The following is an 18,061-nucleotide window of genomic DNA, read 5'->3' on the forward strand; positions in this document are numbered from 1 at the left end:
TTGCACTGGAGAAGAACTGGAGCTGGAGAGAAATGAAAATCCTGGTCTCCTATTCCGTATTCTTGCACCACACAGGCCAGTGGCAAAGCAAATTCCCTCCCTGAGACCCCTTCCCACTTCCCCTTGCCCTGCCTAGGCAGCAACAGCAGCCTCACACAGGAGCAGGCAGAGCTGGTCCTCTCCTGCCAACACTGGCACCTGCAAACTCTCTCTTTAGTTCTTGTAAAGCCTCTTTGGGCTCCCTCAGTGTGGCACATCAAGGCTATGGCCAAAATGTCGTAGATTAAAAGGCCTAGGTGTGTGTAAACACACACAAATGCCCCAAATATCCATCTGTTTTTTTCAGGTGCAAGGTTTTGCACAGTCCCAGCCATACACCTGAGCAAGTGTTTGCAGTTCCTGGGTGGGCTTGACAGAGAGCTGCCAGAGCTGGTGCAGGGACCTCCCTGCTGTCCCGTGCCCAAGGGGGCTACTGGTCTTCTGGGATGCTCCATGCTGTCTGGACATCCAAGCATGCATGGTGCCACCCTGCTCCTGCCAGCAGCTGAGGATGAGGGTAAGCCGTACTCATGTTCACCCTGCTATGAGGAGTGGAGTATGAACGTGAGTCTGTGCCCAAACACCTGTCCTATATCCTATAAACCTAACACTATTCCCCATCAGCTATGCTGCAGGTAAAAGGGAGAACATAAATTTCTCCCTGTGGTAGCTGGGGAGATGCAATGAGAAACTCATAGCCAGCACAAGGTCCTCAATGGCCACAGAGCTACTCTGCGATATCGTCCCTGCTCTGTGCATCAGCCTCATTCCCAGGCAAGAGGGAACCTCCCTTCCCCTGGGGATCCTTTGTGTCAGAAGGTTTATTATGGGCCAGAGAGTGCTAATGAAACCTGGGCTTGTTAGACTTAGGCAGCTCTTTTGGGCCTGTTTTGCAAGTGGAAATGTTGATGCGTGTCTCTTGCAATGCAAAGGGAAGCCTGAGTGCACAGAAAGGAGGGTTACGAACCTGCTTTGAATGCATTTATTATTCCCATTAATTACTATGCCTGCTAAAGAGGACCAGCTGTTCTAGGAGGCTGTGGTACCAATTTATCAGGAGAAGATTCCAACAGAAGTTGCAGAGACTTTTCCTCTGAACTTGGGAGGATGGAGATGGAGGTTTTTTAATTAGAACTTGTTATTAATGGGAACGTAGCAAATTAAAAATAGTCTCCCTCCTCCCCTCCCTATTATATGAAGCTCTAATCTCAATTAGAAAGATCAGGGACTAACCATTGAATGGGAATTACTGAGATGAAAATTGATTGAAAGACAAAAGCTAAAGACAGAGGCATCACAGGGAGAGAATGGAGACAGGGAGCAGCAGGACCAGGAAACAATGAGCAGAGGCTGGCGGAGGCTGCGTGCAGCTGCTCGGTGTCAGCAGCACAGCCGAGAGCTGGTGGCTTTCTGCTTTCCCCTGCAGCGAGGACACCCTCCCAGAGCTGCTATTAGCATGACCCTGTCCCATCTCGAACGACAGTCTTTCCCCCATCGGCGTGGCTCTGCTCAGGTTGGGGTTTCGGACATTACTGCTGCTGGCCGTCTTTCGTTTGACAGCTTTGCAGGCTCAACAGAGTGGGACCACAGGGTCTAGCCTCTATGGACACTTCCGTAGTCCCTGTTCTCAAGCCCAGACTCCTCTTCCATCCACACCACTTCTATGCCAGCCTGCTGGTGGGTACTGGTTCCTGTGCAGCTGGGGAGGACTGGCTGCTGCAAAGGTGTCCTCCACAGAAGTCTTACCTCACCCTCATTCATTAATCCTCCTTAAATCTCACCCACCATCCCAGTGTGGCCCTGCCACCTGCAGCCAGCACCCTGAAGTTACCTCACTCAACCTAAGGGTCCTCATCCCTAGGCTCTGCCCACATGGAGGATGTGAGCAAGACTATGTAACGTGCAGATAACCAGCTCAGTGCTCTTGTCCTGCTGGTTCCCCAAATCTGGTAACAACTCTGGCTGTCAGGACATGAGGATGCCCTGGAGTTGCCAAGTTCTCTGCAAGAAACAGGCAAATTGGTCCTCAGCCCCCTTCCGCTGCATGAGCTGCCCAAGGTTAAAGGGGGACCTGGCGATGGGATCAGTTCCTGTAGTATCTGGGCAGCCTGGAGGCAGGCAAGGAAGCTGGTAAAACAGTAAGGCATGGGCTGAGCTGGGTTCTGTATTTTGTTTTTGTTTTGCGAATCTGAGTCATTCTAGGTTGGGGAACGTGCGGTCAAGAGTCAAACTAGGGTGGCATGAAGGGACAGCTGGGTCCTAACGAGACCCATCTCCTGCATGCCACTCCATGAAAAACTGGGTTAATGACTTCTTAATGAGAACCTCATCTGCTAGTTTCTCTGGTCCTATGGACCTAGGCCTCTGTCTTCCTTCCAGCAGATAATCCATGCCATATTCTAAGGCAGGCAGGGACCTTAGGCTGAAATTACAGCCTTGCTTACTAATTGCTGCATATTCTCTCTCCATAGGTATATCATTGCCAGCAATTAGCACAGAATCCTTTCCCACTCTTGTTAAGTTCCTGTGCTGTAGTTAAATACTCCCAGATCCCATTTAAGTGATTTCAAATGCAATTCATTCTGGCTCGTTAAATAATTCCACAGCAGTGTTTGTCGTCTTCTCTCTCTGTTTTCCAACAGCAGCTTTCTCCCAGAAAGAATATGAAGACTGAAGAATGGAGAAAAGGGGGGTAGAGAAGACACATGAAAACAGAAAAATAGGGGGTTCATTCTCTCCATCCTTATTTTCATCTCTTTTCTCCCTCTCTTTTCCATCTGAGGCTTCTCCAGGTAGCTGGATTTTGAGACCTTATGGCCCAGGGAAATCAGGTCATTACAGGGCTCTGCCTGTGGGGTTCTGCACCATGTAACCAACCACACCAAACTGTCAGCAAAATTTGGCTGGGGGTATCTTTCCTTGCACAATAGGATGTTTTTCCCTCTTAGTCTAGGGCTGAGGATGAGCAAGGCTGAGACCTAGAGCTACCGCAAATGGCTTCTCATATCAGATTGAGCTTGCTCACAGAAGCTGTGCACGTTGCCTTGCGGACATGGCATGGCCTCCTCCATGTGTGTCTCTACACTGAGCTATAGCTCTTCCTCCCTCATCTCCTCTTTTCCTTCCTTCCAGGCAGCCTCTCTCCCAGCATCCCCATATCACTGGTCCAATATCCCAAGGGTACTTACAGTATTTACTTTTGGGGACACCTCACTGAGAAGACGTTGTCTTTATGTTTACCTCTAAGTAAACATAAGGGAAGATGTGGCAGAGTGGGAAGAGGCTAGGATTGGCTTATGTCTAAGCCTGCTTCAGTGATTACTGGCTGATGTGACATCCCACAGCATTAGACTATCACAAGACATATGACACGGTCACAATCACAGAGTCCTGCTCTTAGACCAGGATTGTGTATGCTCCTCAAATACAATCCTTATGTTGTCCTTCCTGACAAGGCTGTATGACATCATTTTTGGTTTCATCTCCTGGCAGCATTGCCAGGTCTCATGAGTACACTGCAAACTTCCTGATGCTGGGTATTTTCCTCAAAGATCTCATTCCTGGAGACAAGTGATTCAGCAAGACTCTCAGCTTTCCGTTTATGACGAGAGCAGAAATGTTCTAGTTCTTGTGGCTTGGGGGAAAAATAAATAAAGGCTTTGAGTGTTATTTGAGAGTAACCTACTGGTTCCAGACCCAGAAGGCAAGCAAAAAGAGATCAACATTTAATATTTTTGTTTGAATTTGGAGAGCAGACTCATAAGCTCTGAATGTCTGGGGTCAGCAATACCACATCTGTTCTGCTTCTCAGCTGGAAATGATGTGAAGGAGCCAGGTTTGTCTCCTTAGGCAGCTTTTTGTGGATCCACAGCCAGGGCTCAGCTCACCATGAGGAAAGATTTTACTGCAGAGAACAGCTCCCCGTCTCTGTCAAGAATATCCAAATTTCCACTGCAGTGTCAGTATCTTCTTATCTCCTCCTATATCTGCATGAAATTTTGCCACTCGCAAAATTTAATTCTCACCCAGAGAAGTTAGATGAAGCGTTCTTCATACGTAGTTTGATAAGTTAGTGACTTTCAAACTGTGGTCCTTGAGGCCTGAGGGTCTGTCAACTACTTGCATAGACTCATGAAAAGGTTACAAAGAAAAGTAATTTCCTTTCTGCCATTCAACACTCTTCAGCTGTGTTGCTGTTGGAAAAGTTGTAGTGGTCCTTGAGTTCATGACGCTAAAAGCCACTGTGCTAAATGCATTAATGGTTGTTCAGGATGAATCGTGCAAGAGATCTCACTGTCAACAGGAGGGCATCTCCCAGACCTCCTGTCCAAGGAATGAAGAAAAGTACATGTAGTCAGAGCAGTTCACAGGAATCAAGACCTGACTTTGTATTTTTTTATTTGTTTGTTTTAATATCAGAATGAGTTCTGGCTGAGGTGCATGGATGAACACTTCAAGCCACTTTGTTTCCAGAGCGGGAGTTTGTGATACTGAATGCTCATAGCTAATGAACCTCCTGAACTGCTTTGATGAAAAGCATGAATTTGGTTGGAAAGGAAGTAGACAGCGAAAGAAATGAAAGCAAATTTCAGAAATATTCACAACAGTGTTTGCATAGAAAAGTTTTCTACTGAAAATTAACTCAGTTGGCCCCAAACCTAAGAACATTCCAATGCAAGAATGTTCCTGAGAAAAAATGTCTCTGATATAAATGGAGGAACGTAACGAGGATCTCTATATGTTTTGAAAAATGTGTGTCCCAATCTGTTAAACAATATTCAGGTACTCCTGCATTTATACTTCCTCCAGATTTATGCAGCAATGACTTTCGAAGACAGATTGTCTATGAGAAGAACAGATGGAGAGAACAATCCTCCCATCCAAACTTTGCACCAAAACTACAGTAGTTTGTGATCTACTTCTTGGTTTACAAAGCCAAGGCTTCAAACTAAGCCCCCTGTGGTCTGACCCTTGGGTAGCTCCAGAACCCATGGTGGAACTGTTTCATATCTACAATTACCAGTACTTTTCTGTGGTTTTTCCCATTAGGGGCTACTTTGTGAATGCAACGACAGTGTCAGGAACGTTCTCTTCATGTGCATCTATAAGACCCATGGTAAAGCTAAACAACACGGGCCAAAGATAACAGGGCAACTGAGTCCAAATTTCTTTCCTTCTCATAGATGCGCGAGCATTTTTTTTCAAGTGTCTGTGTCTGTTTCCCAAGCTTCATGACAAACTGACGAGCAAAGTCTCCCCAGGCTGTCAGTCCACACTCCTTAATTTTTTATCAGCACAAAATTTGCTGTAACATGGGAAAAAAAAAACGTTTTCTTGAAAGCAAAATAATACTCAGTCAAATCAGCATCTTAGCTCCCAATCTATTTGGTTTTGGTATCTTTGTGGATGTTCAAAGGAAAACAATGTGATTTTTAATTTCACAGTGTTTTGAAGGCATGAAAGAAACCATCTTAGTGCTAGAGCCAGACGGAGGCACGAAAGCTGAAAATACGATGTGCGCCTTACTGCTTTAAAAGGCAGAAAGTTCTGTTGTAATTAAAGCTGATGCAATCATTTTAACAGATACAAGGTGGAACCATTACTTGTTTAGCTTCCCAATTGCCTGTTTTCTACCTATTGAGTTTTACTTTGGACCAGGTGCAAAATGCTGAAACGCCAAGGTAGTGTTTTGCATTTCAAAGTTAATGGATGAATGCTATTCTGATTCATCAGTTACCTGTCAATGCATTGGGGTTCCAGGTTTCCCAGGTAAATCAGCACATTTAATGAAAGTTGGTACTTTGTTACATTCATCTTCTGCTGGCACATTCAGGGAGCAGGGTAAATAGAAACAAAAGGACCGGCTGAAGTCTGACAACTCCAGCTTGAATGGGAAGAAAAATGGAGCTGAAGCTTGGTGTAACAGTTAATGTTAAAAACAGTCATTTTCCATCAGTCCCCCAGTCATCTTCTCAAAGATTTTCTTAATCCTTTAATGATTCAGCCCAGCTTGGGAAAGTAATTGCAACAGCCCAATGGAGTATGGGATGAAAGACAAGTACACAGCTGAAAACACAAAAGAGAGTCTACAGGCAACGTATGTATAAGGTAAAATGAATACACAAGGCATGGAAGGAAGCATGCACAATACCGCAGTGGATACCAGTCAAAGCAGGAACAGGCTCAGATGCTCACACACCTATTACACACCAGCCAGAGACAGAGGGTTCACAGCAGAGAGCCAGGTGTCAGGCACACACCAGCTGTAAAGCAGTAGCTCACAGTGAAGGGATAGCCAGAAGGTCCCAGGACCAGCCTCGTGCACAAGGCATGCTGGATTGCATGCTCATTGCTCACTTCCCAGCACAAGGTCCCATCTGAGCAGGATCGCCCTTCCCCAACCCCCACCTGGGTGGGCAGGGGGAAATGGGGAGGATGGTGGCGCACATCAAGACAGGCTGAAGTGTTAGGTGGGAGGGAGAAAGGGGAAGCAAGGCATGAAAGCCAGATGATGAAAAGCCAGATGATGAAAGCCACATTAGATGCCCCAGCCCAAAGCCTACTGTGCCTACCAAGCCACAGCATGCTGCTGGTGCCACCTCTGACTGCCTGGGTCTCGCCGTTGACAACACCAGGAACAAAAATGATCAATTCCTCAGGGCCAGAGCTTTACATCTACTGGTTTGTACTTCCACTCACCTTGAAAACAGGGCAGCTTTGCTGTTTAACAGAGGAAGGCAGCCTGCCTTCACCTGCAGACTGGGCTATAGCTAATTTGTAAGGAAGGAGATGGTGAAACTAAGCATTTATGGTAACTCTGTCCTCTGATCTGCTGCCCACACACTCCACTGAGTTGGAAGAAGTTGGAAACAGTTGATAGGAAGGTGGCTGGCAAACACAGCACATCACAGATCTGAGCTGTTACTCCATCCTTCTCAGTCAAGACACACACCAGTCCTGGGCTGGGTGGAGAGAGACTGTAGTCACTGTAGAGTGAGTCTACCAGAGGATACCTCCAGGCTGACCTTTCCACAAGTCCCTGAAAAGAGCTTAGAGAAGGCAAAGGGAGGTGAACCCATCAAAGACCTGCAGGATGCCAGGACAGCAACAGGAAAGCAGAAATGCTGGTGTGCACATTGCCTCATAGGGCTCCCTGCAAGGATGCTCCCAGCAGGACTCCTCACATCTTGGAAGCTACCAGAAGGCAAATATTCCTGTGCTCAGCCCTGCTCTGTTCCCCTTAGGCCCCCCAAAAGGGCTCCTATCCTCCATGTAACTGCCTTTTTCTGCCCCTGCTCAGGTTTCTTGCCCATATCCATCGTTTAGCCAAACTGCTCAGGTGCTTTGCTCTCCCATCTCCAGTCCCCAGCTCCTCCAGCTTTAGCAACTTACCCTCAAACTCGTTCACACTCAGGTCCTCCTCCCCCAAAAAAGGGATGCTCAGCAATGCTGCTGTTCCATTCCCAGGGGAAACACCAGCTCATGGCTCTGCCTCTCAGAGCCTGCCAGCCAGGGCCAGCTTTAGTCACGCACCCTACGTCATTGGTTACAGAGCTCCTGTGTGGTCCAGTCCTGTTCCTCCCTGGGGGCTGCAATGCCCCTGGCATGTTTTTTCCTCCTCCACAGGAGTCCTGCCGGCATTACTCCCCACTACCCTCCACCTCCACAAGCTCTTCACCTGCTCCCAACTCCCCAGTCAGAACACACTGCTTGGTCCAAATCAAGTGGTGCAATTAGTCCCCTCACCTGGTCCCAGTGTTTGGCTGTCAGGGGAGGGGATGTCAACAGCAACACCATGCACAAGCTGGTGGCTGCCCCTTTGGGCTGTGGTCTTGCTCTGCACTGTGCCTGTGTGCCTCCTCCTCTGCTTGCAACCTTCCTCCTACAAGGAACCAGTGACTAATGTTAATCGCGCACGCTCCTCTCTGGCATGCATCATCTCAGCACGTGTGGGTGTGCGAGGGTGAGAGAGAGCGCATGCGGAGGAGGGGGAGAGAGCACATTTGCAACTGTTAGATGGTCTGCAAGAGCTGGCGTGTGATAGTGGGAGAGCAAGAGCACCCAAGGGAGAGAGAGCCAGGGGACATGTGGGCCAGGAGGCTGCAAGGGCTGTGAGGCTTCCTGGTACCCTGTAGTTGGAGCAGGGGGTGCAAAAGGGATGTCCAGGCAGCAGGAAGAGGTGACACTTTCTATCTGGACATTGCTCCTTGGATCTTGCTTATGTAGGAGAAAGTGGGGTCACAAATGGGAAGGAGCTGGAAATGTTGGGCACTCTGGGAAAGTCATAACTCCTGGGCTCCTTTATTGGCCTCCCTCAAGAATAGGAGACTGGGAGACCAGACAGAAAAGTTGAGACCTTTAGGACAAGTTATAGCCTAGCTCTGTCTACGTCTCAGTTTCCCCATTAGTAAATGAATGATGCTTATTATTGTCATAGCCATTATTTCTATTAGGTGTCCTGGAGCTGCTGTTCTCTCATTGGTATGGTAGAGCTCCAGAGTCAGAGTCCTAGGAGAAGGAGCTGCTCTGGCACAGTACCACAGGGGACCCTCTTCCTTGTGCTGGCAGTCCGGCCAGCCTCCTCCTCATCTCTTTTCTTCTGTGGGCACCAGTTAGTGGCTCCTTGGGTATGCAGGATGCCTCAGGACACAGGAGGCAGCCCCAGGGAGCCAGGTCCATGTAAACTCTTGTCCCCTCTGGGTAAAGTGTATTGAATTAAGGTCTTTTCTCACACACTGCGGTGTGGCCAGCCTTGTGTGTCTACATGTGATTTATCCAAACCTTCATGGAGGTCTTGGATACTGCTCCCAAAGGCTGTGGGACCGTTGTTCTGCAGGACTACACAACCGGTTCCTGTGGCCAGGATGCTCCGGTGGTCTTAGGCTTTGGCTACAGGATAGGCACCAGCATTCAGGCCATCAGATCTGGTCAAATCCCACCTCCAGAGCCTGCACCAAGGTCCTCACAGCCCCGTTGTCCCCTCAGACCCCCCGCACACACACACACTTCAAGCAGCCATGAAGTGGTGCTGGGCCTAGAGTCATATCTGCCCAGTTCCAATCCCCCTGCCAAATGCCTGGGCGCCCGTGTATCATGGGACAGCCTGGTCCCTTCTTCTCACCCTATGCACCTCTCCTAGCCAAGCACTGGGAGCCAAAGCGAGACTGGGAGCCTGCAGCAAGCTCCAAGAAGGCAGCCTCGGTGGGGATGCTGCAGGTGGGAGGCAAAGCAGTGCTTTAAACAAGACAGTTAAACATGGCTCTGTTTTCCAAGCACACCAGTGTGTTTTGTCACAAGCCCACTTAAGAGCGGAGGACGGTACGAGCTGTTGGCCGCTGCCAGCATCCCAGCGGGTTCAGGCGCCCCGTACTGCTGACCGCAGTCCTGCAAGCCTCGTGTAATGGCCTCAGGAGCAGCAAAGAGTCAGCAGCAGCCTGCTAATGCAAGCTGAGCAGACAGAGCCACTGGCGGGCCCCTCGCCCCCCTCCTCCTCCTCCTCCTCCTCCTCCTTCCTTTGCCAGAGCCCACTGCAGACAGCAAGCCCTAGGAGCTGCATTTGCCTGCTTTCTCATCACAAGGCCCCAGGGAGGGCTGGGAGGGGACACAGAACCAGGCTAGCACCCGAGGAAGCCTCTCTTCCCACCTCATAGTACACAGGGGTTTCCTTCAGCTTCATCCTCAGGGCCAGCCTCTGCTTTCTGCAGCTCACACTCCCTTGCCCACATCCTGCCAGGTCCAGGCAAGGCTGAGGGACATGGAGACCGGGTGCATATATAACAGGAAAAGCTGTCACTACAAGTTTGGGTAGCAATATAATGCAGGAAGTACCAATGGAAACCGTATCTCATACCTGCCATTCTGCACACTAGTGCAAGCCATTGGTGTGAGCCGTTGACCCTCTTGCATCCTTCCTCCTGTAAACCAGGCATGTGACACACCACAAGACCTCCTGAACAGACCCTATACAGGACTGGAAACTGCCATGGCTTCCAGGCCAGATATTTTGGTACTTTTCAAGACTAGATGGGATGCTAGAAGCAGGTAGTTAATGAACAGGTAACGCTCGCTATAGAAGAGGAACCATTTTGTAGGGCAGCTTGTTTGACAAGGAATGAAGTGGCAGCTGTTTACAGCTGATGGCAGACTGGCCTGGGTCCAAGGGAGCTGGTTTATTAGGCAGAAGGCAGACGCAATGGCCAAAGCCTTGATTCTCCCATTTACCAGTTACCTTCAGAGGGGACAAGAATGGATCCAGAGCACAGAGAGCAAGCTGGAGATCCCTTGCCCAGATCCTGACAAGATCTCACTAAAGAATGTGCTACAGGATAATGAGGAGAGCTTTACAGCATAGCAGAGATCCTGGAAGAGTTTAAGCTGCTGTTTGTAACATTTCAACGAGCAGCAGTCAGGCACATGTTAATGCAGCAGACCAAGCATCTTAGAAGCTTTCTTAAGACCTCAAGAATCCCTTCCAAAGCCCTGAGACCTTAGGGCCCATCATTTTCTTTAACAGGTAGGTTTCATTACATAGCAGTGAGGTAATTTGTCATACAAACTTTTTCCATTGGCAGCAGGATGCACTCCAACCACCGCGTTTCACAAAGGGGGCTGAGCAGCTTTTAGGCCTGTTGTATCCAGAAGCACAATCCTTACAGGCACCTCCAACCATAAAACCCACTTCACTGAATGGGAAGCAACAAACACTCAGTCCACAACAGCATGAAAACAACCACAAAGGATAAACAAGTTCACCTCAGCCCAGGTAGCGAGGCTAGAGAGCGGTGCCAGTGTGGACCTCCCCTGGCTTCCTCCAGCATGTCTGCTCATGCACCCAGACTCACCAAGACCTGCCTTTCCCAGAACAGCCCCATCCTAGCTGCCTCACGCTTCCACCCATTGCATTAAGGACATAATTCCCTTCATCTCTCATCAGGAAGGATCAAGGCTTTTGGCAGATGCAACGCACACAAAGTATTCTGCCTGCTCCTACACGAACTTTTCCATTGCATGAGAAGCTATATACACCAGGCAGTGGTTTAGGCATCGAAATCAGGGTACACACAGGCTGGAAAATACTGCCTGCCAGTTCAGCAGTGCTACAGAAGAGCTCCTCGGAGGGGGTTGTTGCAAGCAAAGAGCTGGCCAAATCCTGCCTATCAGATGAGATCTACCAATATCCCTGTTCACAGTGGTCTTACTGCAGGGTTTTTTGTCAGCTGATGCTATAAGGCTGAAATGAAGACAAACGAGAGCAGAGGGGAAAAAAAAGAAATCCGTCATCGAAACACATTTGAACTCAAGATAAGAAGCAGCTCAGCTGCAAGTTTTTTGTTTTCTGGTTTTTTTTCTCCCCAAACTTTGGGAACTCAAATGTGGGTGTGAATATCACTTTAAAGATTTATAAAATGACACACGGCCTCACCTGTCAGCATGCCAAAATCTGAATGTCGGTTTTAATTACACTGAATATTTTACTTTCTTATGCAGAGGCATAATCAATTATCTTATTTAAAGGCATTACGATAATGTGTGTGTAAAATGGAGCCATTCCCTGTATTGCATTAGATTCTCTAATTATAGGAGAATGTTTGGAGCTAAAATGTCAGCCTGTCATCTGGCGGGTGGGTAATTCATGATCTGCATTCGCCGGCGCGGATGGAACTGACAAAAATTGCATTTGTTCCCTTCCGCGGCTTTGGCCTCAAATTTGCTTGGTCTGGAGGTGACAAACCCCTCGCCGTCCTCTTCCCCCGCGCGCAGCCAGTCCCAGCCTGTCCCGTCCGTGGCGGATGGTGCTGCCGAGGGTTGAGTTTGACAAAGTGCTTTCTGTTTGTGGGTGTTTATTCGTTAAACCTCGGCGTGCCCAGAGATCAAGCGTGGGAATACGTATGAAGCTGTTGGACAGCGCAGGGCTGTTACAGTTTGGCCGCGGGCACGGCGAGCGGCTGCCTTGCCGTCCTGCCTCGTGGCAGGAGGCTGAGGCAGGCGGAGCGAGCAGAGCGAGAGGTGACACACACGTGACTAGAAAATCATCAGGGACTTTTAAAAACACCCTCATCCCCGTTACTAATAATGAAACCCCTCCAACTCCTTGTTATTGAAGCAGAGGGATTAGATAAAAATAGTGCTTGTTTCATGTTAGCTTAGTTCTTTGCTCTGAGCGTTGAACAAGTGAAGCCAGCCTAGATGATTCTACGGCCTGTTTCTTTCTAGTTGCGTTTTGCAGGACGGTTCGTGATCTCAGCGACGCGGTGGACGCGTCGCGCTGCCTGCGCCTGCCAGCCAGGCCCACACGCGCAGCCCCGCGGCTCCTCCTGGCCAGCCTCCAGCTGAGCCAGGGACCGGTGCGCAGCGCCGTGGGCTGGGCACGGTTTCGAGCAGTGCTAATTCACATTAGGAAGAGCCAAAATCTGGAACTGCTGTGACAGCATCGATCTGGGGATCGTGCTGCCCGCAGAGCGAGGCGCGGTGAAAGCGTCACCCTGGACGCGAGACCTCACCGACAGCGGCCGCAAAGAGGACGGTCCTAATAAGGCATAGCTGGTGTTTTAGCGAGAGATCGAGAGAAATCACATCGGGGAGCAGCGTTGGTTTGTCCAGCTCTGGGCAAGGCCGTTCCCCCAGCGGTATCTACCAAGTCACAGCTCTGCAAAGGGGCACTGTAGGACCTGATGCGCCCCAAAACCTGCCACAGCACGTGGGGATGTCGATTGTGGACAGTGCACACAACCAGCATCTCTCGGCCTCCCCTTTTGAACGCGTCGCGGCTTTCACCTTCCTGATTTTCTGGTGTGAGCTGGATCTGCTCTTTGCATCATGAAAACACGCATCCTCCCTGGTCTGTAGAGCAATCTCCACCCTGAAGGATCCCACTGTGCTGCACGCAGCGCTTCCACTCCCTTGCTGAAACACTGCTGAAACATGCCCAGTGCTTGCACGGCTGCAGGCTCCAACTTTGGCTGCGCTATCGGGACAGGGCCGGATGCTGAATGCGGCCTCCTTCAGCCCCATGTGTGGTTTCCCAGCCCTACTCAAGGAACCACCCCTTGCCTGGCCCCTGCCAGGCAGATGGACCTAGCCTCCCCCACGCAGCAGAGGAGGACACAGGGTCACCCCTGAGCATTTTGCATTGCCACCTGCCTCTCAAACCCTCCGGTTCCCAGCACTGCTTCCCTACCCTGTGCTCGCTGCGGCACTAGGGTAGCCTAATGGAGGCATCCCAAAGCTGCCAAGGATCCACACGATGCCATTAAGAGGCTTATTAAAAAGTGATGCTCCAATTTAACACGTATTAGTGAGCACGATGCCCTTTAGCTGCGCAGGGGAACCTGCAAATGGAGGCCCCAGCTCCCAGCAGAACTCTAAGTGGACGAGTTTAACTTTATGGCACCAATTAGAGAAATACTAAAGAAGCACCAGCGCTGCGAATTTATTAACACTCATCCGATCCCCAGACCGCTGCTTGCCAATGCTCAAAGTACGCACAAGTAGGTGCTTTGTGGGCCAGACTCGGGGCCTGGCAGGGGCCCAGTGTTTCAAGCAGCGGTGAGGATGCCCCGTGTGCCTTCGCTCCGTCTGTCTGCATGCCCTTCAGGGCTTTGACGCAAGCTTCCAGCCTACGCTCAGCCGGGGGGGATCAGAGGTAGCTGAAGGTGGTGTACCGACAGAGCCTGTCCCCATGGATTTCCCCAGATCCCCTTTGCTATTCCTCCCTTCCCTGTGAGATCTGAAGTCTGGGATGTAGCTGTGAGAGGGCAGGGATGCCCCTTCCCTGAGCAGCACGGTTTTAGGAAAAGGAGGATTTCTGCAGGGAGGAGATGCCCCTGATGTAGCTGAGACCAAAGCAAGTCACCGTCTGCCAGGACCTGTCTCACCGAAGCGAGACCCCTCTGCGAGGAAAGTGCTGTTCTCAGCAACGTCTCACTTCCAAAAGAGCGTTTTGAAAAACAGAGAAATCCCAACCTCAAAAAGAGCACAAAGGGTGACGAATATCTCTTAGAAGGTTGCCCTTGTCTGCCAACCCGGGCTACTACTCACAGTATAAGGAGGGAAACTGAGGCATAGAGCGGCTGAAGGAGTCAACCAAGGTCACGGGGGAAACTCAGTGGAAATTACCAAAGCGCCCAATGGCTGCCTGAGTCCTCGGGCCAACCCCGCAGTCCTCTGGTAGGGGACAACACTGCTAGGGCTCCACGAACTGAACACCCTGCATGTGCTCTGACCTCACCGACCAGAAAGGTATTAAGGCAAAACAGGGGAAACTCTCCCCTGGTCACACCTCTTCATTTGATTTGGATGACCATGCCGAGGTGTATTCCTCAGGCAAAGGGTTTTCCAGACAGTCTTTGCTCTGCCCACGTGTCCCCATGCCTCCGTGGTTCATGCACACCATGGTCTGACCCTTGTGAAGTGCAGAGGCTCTGGACAAAACCCCTCCAGGCCATGGGTTGGTAGAAATGCAGCAGGCAGCAATGGAGCCTACATTTCACCAAGCTGCGACTGTGCCTATCTGCAATGACCCTCTTGCCCAGCACTTACAACAGACCCTACAATAACAAGGTGGGCAGCACAGCCTACCTAAATTCACAGCAATAAAACTTCGTGGGTGCAGCCAGAGATGATTTCTGGGAGGGAAATCTGTAGTTTTACATTTCTACCTGCAGACTGGAGATCCAGCTACACCTCTTACACATTGGTCAGAGCTAAGCACCAGCTAGGTCTAGGAAATGGCCAGAAGTGAAGGTCAGAGAGGGGCAAGGGGCTATGTACTGGTCTGGGGAGCTAAGGAAAACTCCTGCCCCTCTTGGAGCTTCAGAGCAGCAAGCCAGAGTATGGGCACTAAAAAGCCAGTCACTAAAACTCTCCACATCCTCCTGGGGCTGGATCAGCTGTGTGCTTGCAGTCTGAATCCCTTGGCCAAATGACCAAAGCAACCCCTAGAACCACTGGTCTTTGAGTAGCCAAATCTGAGACCCACTGCCCGAGTCCCCCAGGGCGCATTTGTCCATGCTCCCCTTGGCTGGTGCTTTCTGTTTCCCTGGAGCAGGTCCCACTGCCTGGCATGGCATGGGGACCGTGAAGTCTCCATGGGAGAGGCAGGCGCCCTGGGGCAGCGAGCTCCTGGCCTGCCTGGCCAAGGTGCGCTGCTGCTGAGAGAGGCAGGGACAGCAGCTGTCTTCATGCACAATCTGGTGTTGTTTAAAAAGCATGTTTATTCCAGGAGGTTTATAGGCTGCCTTTGCCTAATAAAGTAATTTTTTAGCATCTCACATCACCCTAATTACTTGTCATAATAATGTGAGACAGCTCCTGTGCGCTGTGCTCCCCAGCTTGTCTCAGGGCAGGTACAGCCAGCAGATGAGAGGCAGTTAAATATTGCAGCTCATTTGCTCGTGCGCCGGGTTCCCACGGACACAGCCACACACGCACACACACACATCACCTGCCTTCACCACTGGATCACACATCACTGCCACAGCCATAAACACCTCACACAAGCCCCTGCAGCCCCCTGCTTCCTGTGAGGGGACTTCACACCATCTGATGCCCAGAAATCCCAAGGGCTCTGTGGCCACAAGCATGCACCTTCACCCTGCCTGCTAGCACCCCATGGACACCCTCCGCTTCGCAAAACCCCGCAAGCACCTGTGCATCCCCCCAGAGATGTTCCTCAGCCTTCCTGCTTCGTCCAGCCCCAAGCCTTGCAGTGGCACGTCCCTGCAGGGCTGTGCCCGTGCACCCCTGGCACCGGGCAGTCCTGGGCCTGCGTCCCCTTCGGGGGACGAGACCAGCTCACTGTCACAGTGTGGGAGGTGGTAAAGGGAGTTGGAGAGTTTGAAGCAGAGTGGTGCAAGCCTGCTTGGAGGACTGACACTTGGCATCATCCAAATCCCACCCCCTCTGAGCCCCAACACTTGCAGTGATTTTCCCCATGCACCTGTAATTTCCCCATTCCCTCACCCAGCTCTGTAAAGTGGCTTTCCCAGCACCTCATACAAGTCCCTTGATGTGCTGTAGCACCTTTCACAGGACCTCCTGGCTGCCTTCAGCTTCTCTGATGGCTGGGGTGGAAGCAGGAGGGGAGATGAAATGTGCATCCTCGGCATGCGACGCCTGAAATCACCCTGCCACTATAACCTGCTCCTCAACCCCAAAAGCTCTGCCAAATTTCATCTTCCAGCCTCTAGAGGCCTCCAAAAGGCAATGGGGCACCATAGTCACATGGGGCTGATGGTTCCAGGACGGAAGGGCTTCCCTGGCTCCAAGCATCTTGGGCAAGCACACAGCACAAACTCCTGCAGAGAAGAGCCGGGCTCCCCACACCTCCCTGCAGGCCAGCTTTTGGTCCCAGCAGCCTGATGTGGTGGTCCCTGCTGAGCAATGATCCTAGTGGTAGCAGCTGAAATTTGTGGCAACCCCAGCTTTGCCACGGCAACCCGGATGAATTGCTCTGGGTGTGCATCTGTCGGACCGCGGCTGCTGGCAGACGGGAATTTGCTGCGCAGGGCTGGAGTGAGCGGCTGCCGTGGGTGTTTCTATAGGAACTGCAATCCAGCAGCGCTCGCGAGGGGCACCTGGAGCTACCTCCAGAGCTCATCTCCAGCACAAAATGAGAGGCAGCAAAGAGGATTGCATTCAAGGGGCACGGGGACGCTCTGGCAGAAGGCACGATCCAGCCAGCAGGCTTGCAGGAAAGCTCCCGCAGTGGTGGACACGGTCTGACACCCTCCCTGAAAGGCTCCCAAAGGCTTGTCCCCCCGGCAGCTCCCACACGGCTGCCCATGCCGGCAAGCCCTGCACAGCAGCTCCCCAGCGGGGCCGAGCCCCCAGGCCCCACCAAACGGCTGCTAGAATTCAAAATGGATTTTCTTGCAGCAATTTTCTCCCCGTCCCACTGCCTGCTCGTTACCCGGCGTGCCCCCGCCAGCACGTGCTGTCATTTCCTCACTGCACATAACAGCTAACAGCTCTTTCTCCCTCCTCGTCCAGACAAGCAGACAAATAAACAAACGAACCAACAAACTGGGGCCTTCAAAACAAGGGGAAAATTAGTAGCAGGTGAAAGCAGATTTTAATGAGACCAAACTGCTGCTAATGTAGCCCAGAAACAGCATTTAATTCCCCTCCCTCATGCTGTTCTGTGGTTGGAGTTGGCAAAAAGCAAAATAGCACAGGGAACACTTGCACACTGCCTGAGCAAGGTACCTGCCTGGGGAGAGTGTCCCACGCACCCGTGTGTCCCCGTCCTCACACCCATTGGCCACACGTCCTCCCGGCTCGAGCCCAACCTGTGCTCCCGTCCTCATGCCCATCAGCTGTGAGTCCTCCCAGCTCTCACTGGACCTTCACTCTGGGAAAAAAAATAAAAAATAAAAAAAATCATTTTCACATGAAATACCTTGTTTTACTCTCAGGTTGTTTAACCTGCTTTTTTTTAAGCTTTTAAAACACATGGAAGATCAACTTCAAACCAAAAATCCTCAACATTTGGGAAAAGAAAAGTCCATAGTTTGGGTTCCAAACCAGATAACAAAGTGTCCAGACATGGCACACGTTTGCCAGGAAACACTGCATCTCCGAGCCAAAGTTAACTGCTGTATTTGACTTTAATCCATTAGCAGCTTTTTATTCCCCCGACACTATTTTTACTAAATTCCGTTACACCAAAAAAACTCCCCCTTCCCATTCTCCAGCTCTCTTCACTTATTAGGAGGAGCATCACAGGTATATTTATGGCTCAACTGAGCTCGCTAAATTCTTTCTTCCAGGAAAATAGTTAATCAAACTATCCATTCTGGCTCTTCCTTTAATCTCTACTGCCCATCTGTTGCCGGGCGGCCGCAGGGCCGGGAACGTGTGCCGGACGTTGCTGGCATCAGCTCGCTGGGCGTCTCCAGATCGTGCGGCCCCTGTCAATAACCCCTTCTGAACCACCAGCATGCCTCGAGGAAGGGAAAAAGCCAGCGTGAAATGGTCATGGGGCGCGTTAAACACGCCTGCAAGCGGCCCCGACAGCCCCGCC

At 50.8% G+C, this 18,061-nt stretch overlaps 1 long non-coding RNA gene across 2 annotated transcripts; it reads right to left on the reverse strand.

The window, feature by feature from the left end:
- Positions 1 to 691: 691 nt before the first annotated feature.
- LOC134144581 (uncharacterized) lies at positions 692 to 17,544 on the reverse strand. 2 transcript variants are annotated; one of them, XR_009959425.1, is made up of 4 exons: positions 17,245 to 17,544; positions 7,786 to 7,921; positions 5,777 to 6,105; positions 692 to 4,362 (listed from the first exon to the last, which is right to left on the reverse strand). It is a non-coding gene; the product is annotated as an uncharacterized LOC134144581 (long non-coding RNA). The 2 variants fall into 2 exon arrangements; XR_009959426.1 differs by lacking the exon at positions 7,786 to 7,921.
- Between the last annotated feature and the right edge of the window lie 517 nt (positions 17,545 to 18,061).

Source organism: Rhea pennata, chromosome 10 (assembly GCF_028389875.1).
Source record: "Rhea pennata isolate bPtePen1 chromosome 10, bPtePen1.pri, whole genome shotgun sequence".
NCBI classification, from domain to species: domain Eukaryota; kingdom Metazoa; phylum Chordata; class Aves; order Rheiformes; family Rheidae; genus Rhea; species Rhea pennata.